The sequence below is a fragment of the Gobio gobio genome (genome assembly GCF_949357685.1).
Source record: "Gobio gobio genome assembly, chromosome: 7".
NCBI lineage: Eukaryota > Metazoa > Chordata > Actinopteri > Cypriniformes > Gobionidae > Gobio > Gobio gobio.
The window spans coordinates 42,230,686-42,246,402 of record NC_137103.1 but is presented as its reverse complement, the minus strand read 5'-3'; the positions used below and the strand labels follow the sequence as shown (position 1 = coordinate 42,246,402).

Below are 15,717 nucleotides of genomic sequence, written 5' to 3'. Positions count from 1 at the left end.
TTCTTTCTGTGCCTGTCATCAGTCTGAAAGGAAGCAACAGGTGTGAAAAAGACCATCCACCCCACAGGACTGGGAGGGTGAAAAAAAGGACAAAAACCAGAGATAATGAGAGAGAAAACCCCGTGGCCCTTCTGAACAATCAAATGGATGCTGAAGAAACACCTTGTACCATCTTACAGAGCTGAACATTTTCCATCAATAAATGATGAGTGCAATTCTAGAAGCCCACGCTTCTGTTCAACACTCCAATAGCACCATAAGCTCTTAGCAGCAAAACAATCCAAAGCATAAACAGATAAATAAACCGCTAAATTAACAAATAAACACTTTCTGTACGCTAATGCAATGAACGTGTTTGGCTCGGAGCCTCGTTTCTTTTCAACTGTGTTACGGCTTGCCTCTCGAGCAACACAATGGAATGCAAACTTCCTCTTATTTGAGGATCTCTCTAGTCTATCTCGCTTATCTTTTGCACAGGGCCATGGTGAGGACATAAATCACCTCTTCTTCATCTGTACAGTTATAAATGCAAGTGAGAGTTACATTCAAAACAACTCAATTCCAGTGCAATAGTTGAGCAAAGTGATTAGACAAGGTTATTTCTTTACGCTTAACCTTAATCGTGTGTTAAGCGTCCGTTTCCATGTGGTATGTGTCATCTTGTAATCCAGGAACATGGATAACATTACAAGCATGAAGTGCATCTAATGTCATCAGGTCAGCAGGGTCGTGGAAGTTACTCCAAAACGGTTATCAATAATAAATCACTACATTATAATGGGACCCCTTTTCTAATTACTTCCACTAAGCCATAATTACATCACTCATTACAACACGTTTGAATGATGGCTATGACACACTATAACACATAGTATGCCATCTTTAAATTATACATTATAAAAAAAAATTAAGAAATGTATATAGAATATATTCAGAAAGGATGCATTAAATTTATCAAAACTGGCAGTAAATACATTTATAATGTAACAAAAATGTTATATTTTTAAAAATAATAGATATTTATATATATATATATATATATATATATATATATATATATATATATATATATATATATATATATATATATATATATATATATATATATATATATATATATATATATATATATATATATATATATATATATATATATATATATATTAAGCCGTGCAACTGTTTTCAACATTGATAATAATAAGAAATGTTTCTTGAGCATAAAATCAGCATTTTAGAATGACTTCTGAAGGATCATCTGACACTGAAAACTGGAGTAATGATCCTGATAATTAAGCTTTGCCATCCCAGGAATTAATTACATTTTGAAATATATTAAAATATTTTAAATTTCTATTATAAATTGTAATAATATTTCATAATATAACTGTTTTACTGTATTTGTTGATCAAATAAATACAGCCTTGGTGAGCAGATGAGACTTCAAAAGAAGTACAAGAACTGTATTTAAACTGTATTTTGTAATTTTATAAATGGAAAATTGATGGTAATATCTTGTGATTATAGTAACAAGTTACTATTTTAACACAACACTCGAACAGGACCATTAAAGGGATAGTTGACCCCAAAATAAAAATGTGGTCAACATTTACTCACTCTCATGTCGCTCCAAACTCGTAAGACTTTCATTCATCGTCGAAACACAAATGATAATGAAATCAGGAACTACCACTTTGATGCTTCAAAAACTTAATAACGAGACCGCAAAATGAATCCAAATGAGTTGAGCGGTTTAGTCAAAATTTTATGAAGAGACATGATCGCTTTATATGATGAACAGATTGAATTTGGCCTTTTATTCACATAGAAACGTTCATCAGATGTGGTAAAAGGTAAAAGGACGCATGTATGATTGATGTGTGAGAACCAATGAGGTTCATTCTTGTGTAGCGGAAGCTCAAACATGCTGCGTAAGAGCATGTTCGCTGTTCAATGTGTGAATAAATGCCTAAATTCAATCCGTTCATCATATAAAGCCATCAAGTCTCTTTAGAAAATTTGGACTAAATGCTCAATTCATATGGATTAGTTTTACAATCTTTCATTGCATCCGAAATCGAATACTAGTAAGGCGAAAAACGCCAATATAGTACGTCCAAATTCATAGTTTTCGTAAAACGGGAGGCGAAAAGTCCCTAGATGACCTAGTACTTCCGGCAGGATTCTGAAGTGTGCATTTGCTGGACACTTAACTATCCCAGGAGAGGATTTATGAATGGAGGTGAAGCGACGCAACTGACGCTGGTAGGTCATGTGATAATGACAACTTGGCAGATGTAGTACGTCCGGATTACATTCACACTACACACATTCATACTATATAGACCATACTTTTTTTTAACGGTCCTGAAGTAAGTTCAAACTCAAATGTAGTACCTACTCAGACAGTACGCGATTTCTGACGCAGCGTTTATTTATCTCTTTAAGCGAGAAAGTGGTAGGGAGAGAAATCTCTCAGATTTCATTTAAAATATCTTCATTTGTGTTTCGAAAATGAATGAAAAATCGTACAGGTTTGGAACGACACGAGGGTGAGTAAATAAGGTATACTAACCCTTTAAAATCTCCTCATATTCTTTTTACATTCCGGAATAGGACAAAGCTGCACCCAGTCAATGTCGCAGTTAGAATATCTCACTATTAACTCCCATAACAACCTGATGCACAGATCATTATGAATGAGCAGGGAAGTTCATAGCAAAGCAGCAGAACTATAATATCCTCCTCTCAACACTGACAGACCTGATGAGTTGGCAGGCAGTTAGAGACGGAGATATACCCCACTGACCAGCAGGGAAAAGACCAGAGGATGACCTTACCCATCCCCCCCAAGCCTAAACCCCTGCATATATGCAATATCCTGTGCTTGATCTCTTTGTCCTCCTAAAAATCTGAAACAGATGTTTACTTTACAACCAAGTCTATCGTTTAAGAAGCGGTCTCAGCGAGGGTCAAAGCGAAGCTCCGTTGAGTGTGCTGAGAATGTCGTTGTATATGTTTGTGCACCTAATTAAATCGTTATGAGAGCTGTGTTTATATTACAAGTGTTTATAAATAAGGTGAGGCTTACTGAGAGGATACTTTAACAGAGCGTAGTGCAGCTGTTGCGTGTCACATCGCAGATCTCATGAAAGAATTTGCTCTCTCTGCACACCATTTGCTCGGGTCACTAAACCAAATGGGTAGTTAGCGCTCTCTCGCTACAGGCCCAGCTGTCATCCCTCCGTCTGTCCTCCCAGAAAGAAACAGACACAAATGTTAATTACATGCTTGTGAAGGCAATTATAGTTGCGGTGTAATGTAGTTTCAACGTAATTAGCAGCTAACTTACTGAATGGGACGCATTTTATTGTACAGTTGGGCTCAGCAGCTTGAGGGTGTACTGTATCATTAAGGGTAAATATAATTTAGGCTAAGGAAACATTATGAATGCCGACCGCACAACCAGCACATGCATGTTTTTGTGATTAACCATGTTCTTAATCATCCAATGTATTTTAACAATTGTTACTTTAAATTATCTTTGTCAAAATAAAACAATGAATAATATATATATGAATATATACACTGAACAAAATTATAAGCGCAACACTTTTGTTTTTGCCCCCATTTTTCATGAGCTGAACTCAAAGATCTAAGGCTGCGTTCACACTGCAGGCTGAAACGACCCAATTCCGATTTTTTTGCCCTTATGCGACCTGTATCTGATCTTTTCATGACAGTCGGAACGACACAGATCCGATCTTTTCAAATGCGACCCAGGCCACTTGGGAATGTGGTCCAAATCCGATACATATCCGATCTTTTGAAATGCGTCTTCAGTCTGAACTGCCAGGTCACATGTATCCGACCCGCACGTCGTTGATACGCGACAAACGTCATCATTGTAACTCCCGTTCCTTACTCCAGTCCAGTGGTGGCGGTAATGCACAAGAAATAGTTGCTAACCGCCAATAAAAGAAGTACGCACCTGTTGCTAGCCAATACACTCCAACTCCAACGCGTTTCTGCACTGTTATGGGCCGCCGCAGACGTGTCTCTTCCCGTGACAAAGTTAGTTGAAGGCGCTCGCAAACATAATTGAAGGTGGATCTGGTCATTCTGAAGTTACTGACAAATTCGGTATCAGTAAAGCCACTCACATCAGTATCCCACCACTCCTGGCTGCGACTCCGCACACACACGTTTCTCTGTACCGACGTTGCTACCACTGCTCCACAAAACGCCATGGCCAAAAACCTTGCTCTCCTCCTCTTTTTTAATTTTCTTCTTAACATGAGAAGGTTGTAATGGTGCTGGCTCCGTTGCGAAAATAACTTTAATAAAGCTAAACGAACTCCAATGCTGACACCCATATTTGGCTACTTCCGTAAACAACAAGTGACGTCGTTGACCGTTGAGTACTCTTCTGCGCATGCGGGTCACTTCTGGGTCATTTCACGTTCACACAGGAGATCACAAAAGGTCGCATTTAATTGGAAATGTGAACGGCCTTGCAAAAAAATCGCATTTTTTCAAAAAATCGGAATTGAGCATTAAGCCCTGCAGTGTGAACACAGCCTAAGACTTTTTCTATGTACACAAAAGGCCTATTTCTCTCAAATATTGTCCACAAATCAGTCTAAATCTGTGTTAGTGAGCACTTCTCCTTTGTCGAGATGCTCCACCCACCTCACAGGTGTGGCATATCAAGATGCTGATTAGACATGATTATTGCACAGTGTGCCCTAGATGTAAATGTGAAGTTGTTTACATAGAAGAAGTCTTAGATCTTTGAGTTCAGCTCATGAAAAATGGGGGCAAAAACAAAAGTGTTGCGTTTTGTTCAGTGTATATTTTTTTGTACGTTTTATGAACGCAAAACCTTTATATATACGTATGCTGTATAAATGTGTTTTGCGTTCATAAAACGTCAAAAATGGCAATATTCATTATTCATTCCTATTGTTTAAATTAACTTAATAGTGGCGAGTTTTAATTTATGGCTTAAGTAATGTAGTTCATTAGCTAACTGAGTGACTATTTATGGCTGGAGTAAACATACAGAATTTATCAGCAATGAACGTGGCTCATCCAATCACAATTTAGAGTCATAACTCTATCCATTTCATAATATCATTTCACCGTTTGGTTTATACCTGCACACTCCAAATTTGAAAATATCGGCCCATCGTCATGGTCAAATATAAAGTAATTCTAAACCTGAACCCTTAGTTATACTCATCTTCTCAGTTCAAAGTGTAAGGCTTCTGTTATCTTCGTCTCTCTGATGATTTCTTCATGGTGTCAGCAAGTGTAAGCATATTTTACAGCTTTTTTTGCAAGTCGGGGGTCTGTCAGCTGTGCAGGGGTCCGGAGGGTGGAGAAACACTGGTCTCTGTAACGTGTGAGGGTGTCTGTGTGGATTCCTAACTACCAGCTGCTTTACACCCTCACACTTACCCAGGTCCCCTACCCTGTTTTGGACAACTCAGATACATTCAGCTTATCGGTCAGCACTAATATTCTATGAATTTGTTTCAAAGAAATTGTTCAGCCAAAAATACACATTCAGTCATCATTTACTCACCCTCTCATGTTGTTCCAAACCTTTTTTTGATCAATTATTAAGTAGTTCTTGCCAAACAACAACAGAAAAAGTGGCTGTAAAGCTCCAAAAATTACAAAAACGGACCATAAAAGCATCATAAAAGTGGTCAAAACTGTAACAGACTGCAGCAGGGATGAGGTAGTTTTGTAGGCCAACCCATAAGTTTGCATCACCCTGGTTCCCTAGACAAAAAGCCAATAGGATTTTTCCACTGGCTTTTGGATTATTGTAGAAAATAAGCTCTGTGACCAACAAAAGTTCTCTTTTCATCGTGATTTAAAATCTTCAAGTTGAAAAGTTTGAATAGTTTGCAAGAGTATAAACACAGCACTGCAAATGCTCAAAATAATTAATTGGTTTGAGTAGAGTAAACTTAAACAAATGAGTTCAATCTAGTGAACTTTTATGAGCTCACAAAACTGACACATTTTAAGTTATCTGAATTGTTTCATTGTTTTGAGTTTTATGAGCTTGTTTCTTTTCATTTAGACAAACTTAAATTTATCGCAAACTGGGCTGGGATTTCTATTTCCCAGCATGCTTTGCCGTAGCACTCGAAAGGGAGAATAAATGCTCAAATGAAGTGTTATATAATGTTTTGGTGGGAGATTTAGTGGTAACACTTTACAATAAGGTTCATTAGTTAACATTAGTTAACTACATTAGTTAACATGAACTAATAATGAACTGCACTTATAAAGCATTTATTTATCTTTGTTAATTTCAACATTTACTAATCCATTATTAAAATCTTGCTAACATTAGTTAATGCACTGTGAACTAACATGAACAAACCATGAACAGCTGGATTTTTATGAACTAACGTTAACAAAGATTAACTAATGCTGAACAGCGGTGTCGTTCATGGTTAGTTCATGTTAACTAATGCATTAACTAATATAACCTTATTGTAAAGTGTTACTGATTTAGTAGTGTTTAATGTTTAGCTATTCTAATTTAAAAAGAGTTTATGTTGGGTGTCATGGTGACGAGTGGAGCATGAGCTTAGCTTGTTAGCAATTAGCAAGTTAGCATTTGCTGAATTAGCTAGTTAAAGCTAGCTAAGTTTTGTAGTTAGCTTACTCAAATATTTTAAGTTAAAAGCAGTTAAAAGGGACAAGTGCAAAATAAAAAATCTGGCAGTTCCGCTTGCTTAAACTTTGAATTTCTTAACTTTAAAAATGTGTTGTAACTGATTGCCTACATTTTTGGGGTTTTGCCAACTTATTCGGGTTTACATTGAAGGCTGTAAAAGCAGGCTAATGAGTCGATGAGTTTTACTGTTCGGTGTGAGGTTAAATGTCCCCAACAACCTCTGTACAGTTAGCCACTTGTTAGCAACAGTCTTTTTCAAGACATAGCTTATAAAAGCTTAAAAAAAACTAGGGTATTACTGATGTATTTTACATCATTCTTATGAATAAAACTATAAAATATCCTGAACTTATGTTAACCACAGACCTTATTTCAGCCATTTAACAAAAAAACAAAACAAAAAATACCTATTGACTTTAGGACGATGGAACCTGAAGTTCTAAAATGCTAACTCGCATCAAGGCTTAAGGATTAATGTTTTGCAGGACACTATTATTTTGAGTTGAGAATAGACCAAAACTGAACTTGGTTGTCATTGCATCTAGTCTGCGTCCAGACTAAAAAAATGAACATTTGAGAGTGCACCTATATGAATTGTTGCTTTTATAGCAAGGGTGGTAGAAAAAAGTGGTACAATGAAAGAGCAATTTTCTCATCCCTTGTCATGAATGTTTCTAATCTTTGAGATGCTCACAGTTCTAAAGACCCCAATGTGGGGAGTCATATATTTAAGCTACACCGGGAACTGCGAGATGATGACAGGGACACACATGATCCTTATCCAGCACAACGTAGTGAGAAAATTCCACAGTGAGCCTGGCCGAGATCCAGCACGGCGTTCAGGGAGAGGCCACGAGCGGGAGTGGACATGTGTGTCGGGGGAACAAGCGGGCTGATTGCTAAAGATTACCACATGGCTTCTCCTTGCTCAACACATCCAGCTCGTCTTCCAGTCTGTTGGAGGAGTCTGTGGCCTGGCAGGAATTCAGCGCTCCTCTTTGGATCTCCCTGCTCATCCTATGGAACGCAATGAGACTGATCTATCTACCCACTCCATTCCTTGCAAGTCTGGTCAGGAGTTGGGAGGCCGCCTGATAAATCACAACTCCCTTGCATCGACTTCTCCGTTTCCAATAACTCCGGAAACAGAAGACTACCCTGCCGAACCGCCGGTGGCCTCTGTGCACTTCAGACTCGGTTTCTGCATCCGATTAGCACTGACAACAAACACTTGGAACAGTGTGCTATTGTTTGAGCCTGTGACAGTGAGAGGGTAAACTGCGACTCGCAGGCTGTGAAGATGATACAATAACTGAATAACGATACAGGCAGCCGCTGTGAAGAGGTTCCCATAATGGAGAACTGGATAGCCCGTCAGCAGCCCTTCAGGAATTAATTAACTAGCACATCAAAGCTAACCCTCAGAGGCCACAGTGTCACACGGAACTTTGATTTAATGCTGGCTGTTGACTTAATAGTAAGCTGCACATAATGCCTGCCTATCTTGACATACACCGGTTTATATTCCTTCCTCTCACATTGAGAAAGTTCTCAAGCAAAAATTCGACTAACTTTTCTCACAAACTTTTCAGGATCGATTCAGGATCCTTTGATCAAAACATTCAAGTCAAAGTTGGGAATTGTAAAGAATTTATCGATTCCTGTTCTGGTTTGGATTCATCTTAACAACTCCAGTTCCCTAACAGCTTCATCAATGATTCTTTTAGTAGTTTTAAGGGTATTTGGGAAACGTAAATGTAACTCCACTGCAAAAAAATGGTTATGATCATTTCAGTAATAAATGGATTAAACACTCTTTGTATCGAGTTGTCACTGACTTTATAGAGACAGCATTAATGCAATCCAATGAATGGCCTTAATGTTTAACAACAGCACTAAACAAACAACGGAGAAACGTACGTCATTCATTCATTTAAGAGTCATTCGTTTCAGTGATCAGTCTAGACTGATTGCACTTTATGTTTTTGATTCACTTGGAATCATTTGTTTGAAAGACAAAACTACACTGCTCTGGTAGCACAATATGTTTTTGAGTCATTAAAAAGAATCGACTCGTTACAGTCATTCGTTTGGAAATCAATACACTGGTTGTGCTATTTGTTTTTGATTCACTAACAAGATTCGACTCATTACAGCCATTCGTTTGGGAATAAATACACTGGCTGTGGTTTTATTTTTGATTCACTAACATGATTCAACTCATTACAGCCATTCGTTTGGAAATCAATACACTGGCTGTGGTATTGTTTTTGATTCACTAACAAGATTCGACTCATTACAGCCATTCGTATGGGAATCAATACACTGGCTGTGGTATTATTTTTGATTCACTAACAAGATTCAACTCATTACAGCCATTCGTTTGGAAATCAATACACTGGCTGTGGTATTGTTTTTGATTCACTAACAAGATTCGACTCATTACAGCCATTCGTTTGGAAATCAATACACTGGCTGTGGTATTGTTTTTGATTCACTAACAAGATTCGACTCATTACAGCCATTCGTTTGGGAATCAATACACTGGTTGTGCTATTTGTTTTTGATTCACTAATAAGATTCGACTCATTACAGCCATTCGTTTGGGAATCAATACACTGGTTGTGCTATTTGTTTTTGATTCACTAACAAGATTCTACTCATTACAGCCATTCGTTTGGGAATCAATACACTGGTTGTGCTATTTGTTTTTGATTCACAAACAAGATTCGACTCATTACAGCCATTCGTTTGGAAATCAATACACTGGCTGTGGTATTGTTTTTGATTTACTAACAAGATTTGACTCATTATAGTCATTCGTTTGGGAATCAATCTACACTGGTTGCATTGTAAATTCTTGATTCCCTAAAAAGAACCAACTCATTATTAGAGTTATCATCTAAGAATCGGTCTACACTGGTTGTACTATATGTGTTTGATTCACTAACAAGAAATTACCCATTATGCCCGGTACACACTGTGCTAATTTGGGCTGTCCCATACGAAAACAAATCGTGACGATTTCTATAGTCGTGGCTTTATTATACAGTACTAACTTGTGTCGTAGCCTACAATTCAATACGTGTCATCATCGTACAGTCTACATACATGTTGTACCCAAGTTTATTAGATCCATGTTGTACAGTGTGATTATTTGTAATGATTTTATAGGATTGTAGAAATAGCACTGTCTGTAGCAGGCATTAGAGACAGAAAATGTAATGATGCTGGTCATACAATTGTATTTACTTCAGTGGATTTTTTAGTTTAAGAATATAAATGTGGTGGATGGACTTTGATTGCTCCTGTACACTGTACACTTTTGTTGTTGGCTCAACAAAAAAAATTAACGCAACAATTTGCATCAATATTTTTGAGTTATGACAACTTTGAGTGAAATTACGTTCAACCAACAAGCTACATTGAGTTAGAGGGACTTAATACTTTGAGAGGAAGTTGATTACTCAGATGAAGTCATAAAATGAAGTCGCTCCAACTACCAGAGTTGTAGCCCTGGAACCAATTAATCTTATCGATTTCAGTTCAAATGAACAGCCATAATAAGCACATGCTAACATAACTTATTTAACATGTATATTTAATGAACAAGATATTACCTGTCACTGGAATTAGCACAGTCATTGCTTATAGAGTCAATGTAGTTTACCTTCATGTATCTACACTTCAGCACAATGGTAATTCAACAACTTCAACATTACATAAACTCTTTTAAAATGTCAAACATAACAGCATTCAACACTAACAGGTCTCCCTTCCCTAAAAACAAATACATTTACACTTAATTTCAACATTCACCCTGCTTATCAAGTCCTACGCAAAGCATGCTGGGAGTTAGAAACCCACTGCCTAATTTCCAAAGTTACCAAGACGATTTCCTTATTACAATCTAATAAAAAATAACAAAGAAAATTTAATTACAGACGATATTAAATTGATGTAATGATCAACATTATTGTGTCAACAGAACTCTACAAAATAATGTTTGCAACTTAAAAGGTTTAATTCAAACAATAAATTTGAATTTTTAACTTGCAGCCATGCATTTATTTAAGTTGTGGTAACAGCTCCCCTGAATGACTTTTTAGAGTGTATATAGTTGTATATAGATCATCAATTATAAATAAAACACAGAACATATTTAAAAAGTTGTACTGTCTACCACCCGGGGAAACTCCCATGAAATTTGAGAACCACTGAACTCATTCTGACAGTTATCTACATATAATTCCCAGCACCACAGCTTGTTTTCATGTTCTATGGATATTCCAACAGACTCAGCTGTCACTACACCTCATCTAAAATTCAAATACAGACTTGTAATTTTGGTCTAGTATGATGTTTATTCATGGTCAGCTAATAAAATAAATGTAAGGTCCGTCCTCCGCATACAGTGTCTGGAGGTTTAAATGAATCACAGGTGGACGTGTGGTTTAGGAAACGTTAGCCTTTCACTGTATATAGAGTCACAGCAATGGCAAGTCAAATATAACTTAATGTAAACAGTATACATTTCAACTGTTCATTTTCCAGCTGTCTTTAAACGGTGGCCCGACCAGCCCACAGCCCAAAAGAAATGAAAGAGTAAAAGAGCTTCAAAATAATAATAATGATAATAATACAATACATTTTTGTGAAAGAGAACAAAGTAGAAGGCTTAGCCTAGAGCTTATCAGGCCTCTGAAGAAGGTGAACGGCGTTCCTGTCTGCAATGTACTTTCTTTACCCGCACACGTGCATGCATTACACCAGCAACTTTTGCCCAATCCATTGAGATCTGGAATGCATATAAAAATGCACTGCTGCATTATTAAAAATAACACATATGGTGAGTCTCCAGCATATGTAAAAGATCAACCAGCCTCTCAAAATGAAAACTTGCCATTTCATCTAAGGCACTCAGTGTAATGGGCCTTATTTCCTTTAGGCTTGGCAACAATTGCTAATGAGGTCAATCAATCAAATTCAGGCCTATTTAATAGCATATTAAAGTCTTTTTATATACATATGAGCGTTTGTGTGGTTTCACGGATTTCTTTGATGACATTGCTACAGACTTAACAATGCCCTGATAGTTGCATGAGAGAACGAGAGAAGAAAAAAAAAAAAAAAAAAACTGTGAAGGACCCCATCCACACTCATAAACCGGATGTGATGTGATCCTTATTAACCCCAGACACTTGTGGGAGAATGAGGCGGATGTCTGGAGGGGTGTCCGACACAAACTACTAAAATGCAGGGATTGTCCCGTGTCCTACGGGCCAAAGCCGAGGAGATGGGTTTCAAAGAACAGCCTTTGAGAGGGCAAATGAATATAAGCAGCTACCACTTCTCACATCTCTCTGTTTTCTCACCACACTACCCTCATCTTCAATTCAATCCGACACTAGAGACGCCGCGCACAAACTTGAAACACAGCTGTCTTTCACAGCACTTTAAACGGCTATTAAAGTCTCATCAATTCACTTTGAGGCACAAGTGTACTTCAGGAACTCCTCAAAGCTTTTGCTTGCTGATAAAGAGATTCAAGGTCTTGCCCAACACACAACGTTGAACAAGATACAAAGTCTAGTTCTAAGTTCATCTCTTTGAGAGTCTTTTCTTCCCTATTGTGACATAAATCAGAGCGAAACGTAGAATTTTTTTTAGGGTGGGACTTGATTTTGTTGTTTGCGAAGTGTGCACATCAGAGAAGAGATGAAGCAAGAGGGAGGCGAAAATATTTTGATTAAAGATTACGAGGGCACATGCATTTTATAATAATTCATGTATAATAAATACTGCAATGTTTTCACTTTTGATTTAACGGTGACTAAATATGTATAATATATCCTATTTTCTTTGTAGAAAATTCCATGATGTTTTGCATCCTAACAGTAGAGGTACTCTTAAAACTTGTGCGGTGCATGTGCAATGTCATTCAAGGTCCCCCTTTATGAGCGTTTGTTAAAATCTCCCGCGGAATTCCAAGGCTGAACAGCCCTGATTTAGGCAGCAGGACAAGAGGGAAATGTGTGAAAATGTGCAGAGCAGCAGGAAAGGAAGATGAAAGTGACACGCTCGACCCATGTTTCAGAAGCTGATGACCATAGCCCAAACCAGGCTGAATAATCTGAATGGGCCATCATTTTTTCCCCCCCTTTTTGAATCCTTTCACTCGCTCTGCCTCTGACTGCTGGCGCTTCTCATTCTACACAATGGGAAATTCACTAAGACCTTTTATTCTTATGCTAATGCTCTCAACTGGGCATCACATTAAATTTAACACATGCACACACTTTTCTGTTTTTCAGGAAAACAAGGCACACTCTTGCCGCTCTTTTTTGCCAATCCTTGCCAAACAGAAAATTCAATTTACATAACACCTTAAATTCTTTGCAATATTTTTATAGAAAGTTACTAGTTACTTGAGTTTGTCAACAGAAAAAACTAAGAAAAGCCACATAGCTTATGATTAGGCTACTGATGTTGCTTTCTGTGAATTATAAACAGTAAAACCAAAATTTATTCAGACACCTTCAATATTTTCTCACATTATCACATTTTAGTTGCTATAGTTTAGAAAATGGTAATAAAATTACAAGAACTCAGAGTTAAACTGTGTGAAAACAAACTAATCTTGATAATGTCAGATAACTTTGATAGAAAGATATAATGGATTACATTTAACCAGTTAGCTATGTAATTTAAGTACACAATTAGATAATAACAATTTAGGTCAACCATTTACCAAGCAATGCTTAATTGTGTTCAGTCTGTGGTATAAAAGGTCACATTAGCAATTAAAGAAAAAACACTTAAGCAAAACATGGTCAGGTCAAAGTGTCTGAAGAATGTTTGGGTATACTATTTAACAGTTTACTTTATTTTGCTATCCTTACTTGCTTAAATGAACTAGCCAATATGTCCTGCACCCACTAGTAAAAATGGTGTCTGAATATATCTTATTTAAAAAATCTTCTTTGGGAACTTTTCAGCTTACTTGAACAACCCTAACTATGCACTGCACTACACTACACAGACAATATGGTAAGGGAACTGAGAACCATGTTTGTTCAGTTACGTTTTCTAAACAAGAACTGAATGATTTCGATTAATCAACATTGTTCTGTCAAGTTCCTACACAACTATTCAGGGTCGACACCTTCACTGAATCTTAAACATGCATCCTACAGGTATAGTGCGATTACCAACGACTTTTATAAACCGGTTCTTTCAGGTGAATCAAACAAACAGCGCGAATAGCGTAGACCGACTCCCGAATAAATTACTACGATCCTGAACGAATGAATCTTGTGAGTCGGTTCTTTTAGTGATTCAAAAACTACAACACGATAAGTAAGATTTGACTCCCGAACGAAACTGTTATGGACTTATGAATTGAGTCGATTAATAAATCTGATTCACTTACTGAACTACAAGTTAGGCTCTTTGTCATGCCAGGAAAATAAACTCGTGGTGGTTATTGTATTTAAGGTTTTTGAAACTTAAAAGTAGCCTGCAGTGACAACGTTAATGTAAGGCCTAAACACTGCGTTTTGTTGTTAGTTTATTTAATAGATTTAGTGCTACTATTGGTATATTTGGTACTACACAAAATCTACATTTCTTAAAGAGTAGCCTATCTGATTTCTCATATCTGTTGTAGACTGTTACAATCTGAAATGATCTCGTAATTGGGCAACAGACTGCTGAGAACAGTAATACAATCAATAATCGCTTCATAACAATACTGCTTCATTAAAATACTAAACAAATCTTTAATAGAACCATTAAAGAACCGGAATCGTTAAGAGGAATCTCAATCGATCGAACCAATCGAACAGTTCCTTACGATTCCCATCCCACCTGGGACACGAGTTGACAAAAGTTTGAGATTACAAAAGTCAGAAGATATACCTCCAAGTTATGAAAAGTAAAAGAGCCAAAAACTCTTCTCGTCAGCATGGCTATAACTTGTAGTTTATGACACATTCCAAAAATAACTATACAGCAAGTATGTCGACACTTGTAACAACCGAAAGATGTAATGCATTGAAAACACATCTGCATACAAATTGTGATCATAACGAAATACATATTTACCTCCTTTGATGTTGCAAAGTTCGTCAGTTGTTCAGTTGTCCAGCGTGCATCCAAAAAACAACGCAATTGTACTTAAAACAAAAATGTTAAAAGTGATTCTGTCACGAAACTCCATCAGCGATTTATTTTGTTTTGCAAAAGCAAACTACATCATTCGCGGACGACGAAGCGCTACAGTTGCATCTCGCAAACTTTGACGATCCATCACACGCACGTCTTCAAAAGACTGTAGTTAGCCTACTCGAACATTAAAAAGTAATTTAGCCGTCAACACGGCAGAAATGTACCCGAAGCAAGTTTGTTGAGTCGTCGGTTGTGATGAGCGGTGGGAGATCTGTTGGCGTGATTTGTTTTCAATCCGATCTGCCCTCCTCTATCTTTCTCCACTTCTCCCCCCAGTTCTTTTTAGTTTTGGGCCACTCACTCTCTTCACCAGATGGGCCGGGTTACATCAAACCAAAGGTAGTTGAGGCTTAAGAGGAGTTTGCTTTCAAGTTTCACTTGAGATTTGCAAAACCTTTGCATAAGAATATTACTTGGCTTAAAGTAAATCGATGAGCAGTTTAAGGTTGCTTGCAGATTACACGCAGTTAAACTGACAATATCACATAGCTCATAATTTAGCTACACATTAAAAAGTAGCCTAATCATATCGTGATTTTCCAAATAATCGTTTTAATTAAAAGTGATCTAAAAGTGCATTGAAGTTGTAACGTTTGTTTTTCAAAGGTTAAGGGGGCGTTTTTCGACTTTTTGCAAGTTGCGTATAGCTATAGTGCAGTTTTTTTTATTTATTTTTTTATTTTTATGAATGAGTGGGTCTGGTTAAGATATCTTCATTTCAATGATCAATTAAAACATACAATAAAATAAAAAAACAATGTTTTTGTGGTTGATGCACTCTATCA

The 15,717-nt window shown here is 37.0% G+C and overlaps 1 protein-coding gene across 2 annotated transcripts in view; it reads right to left on the bottom strand.

The window, feature by feature from the left end:
• Positions 1 to 15,229, bottom strand: part of gli2a (GLI family zinc finger 2a) — a 90,562-nt gene extending 75,333 nt beyond the window's left edge. For both annotated transcript variants that reach the window (XM_079821884.1, XM_079821886.1), the window contains exon 1: positions 14,810 to 15,229. The gene's annotated coding sequence lies outside the window, so the exon portion shown is untranslated. The remainder of the gene's footprint in view (positions 1 to 14,809) is intronic.
• Positions 15,230 to 15,717: the final 488 nt, after the last annotated feature.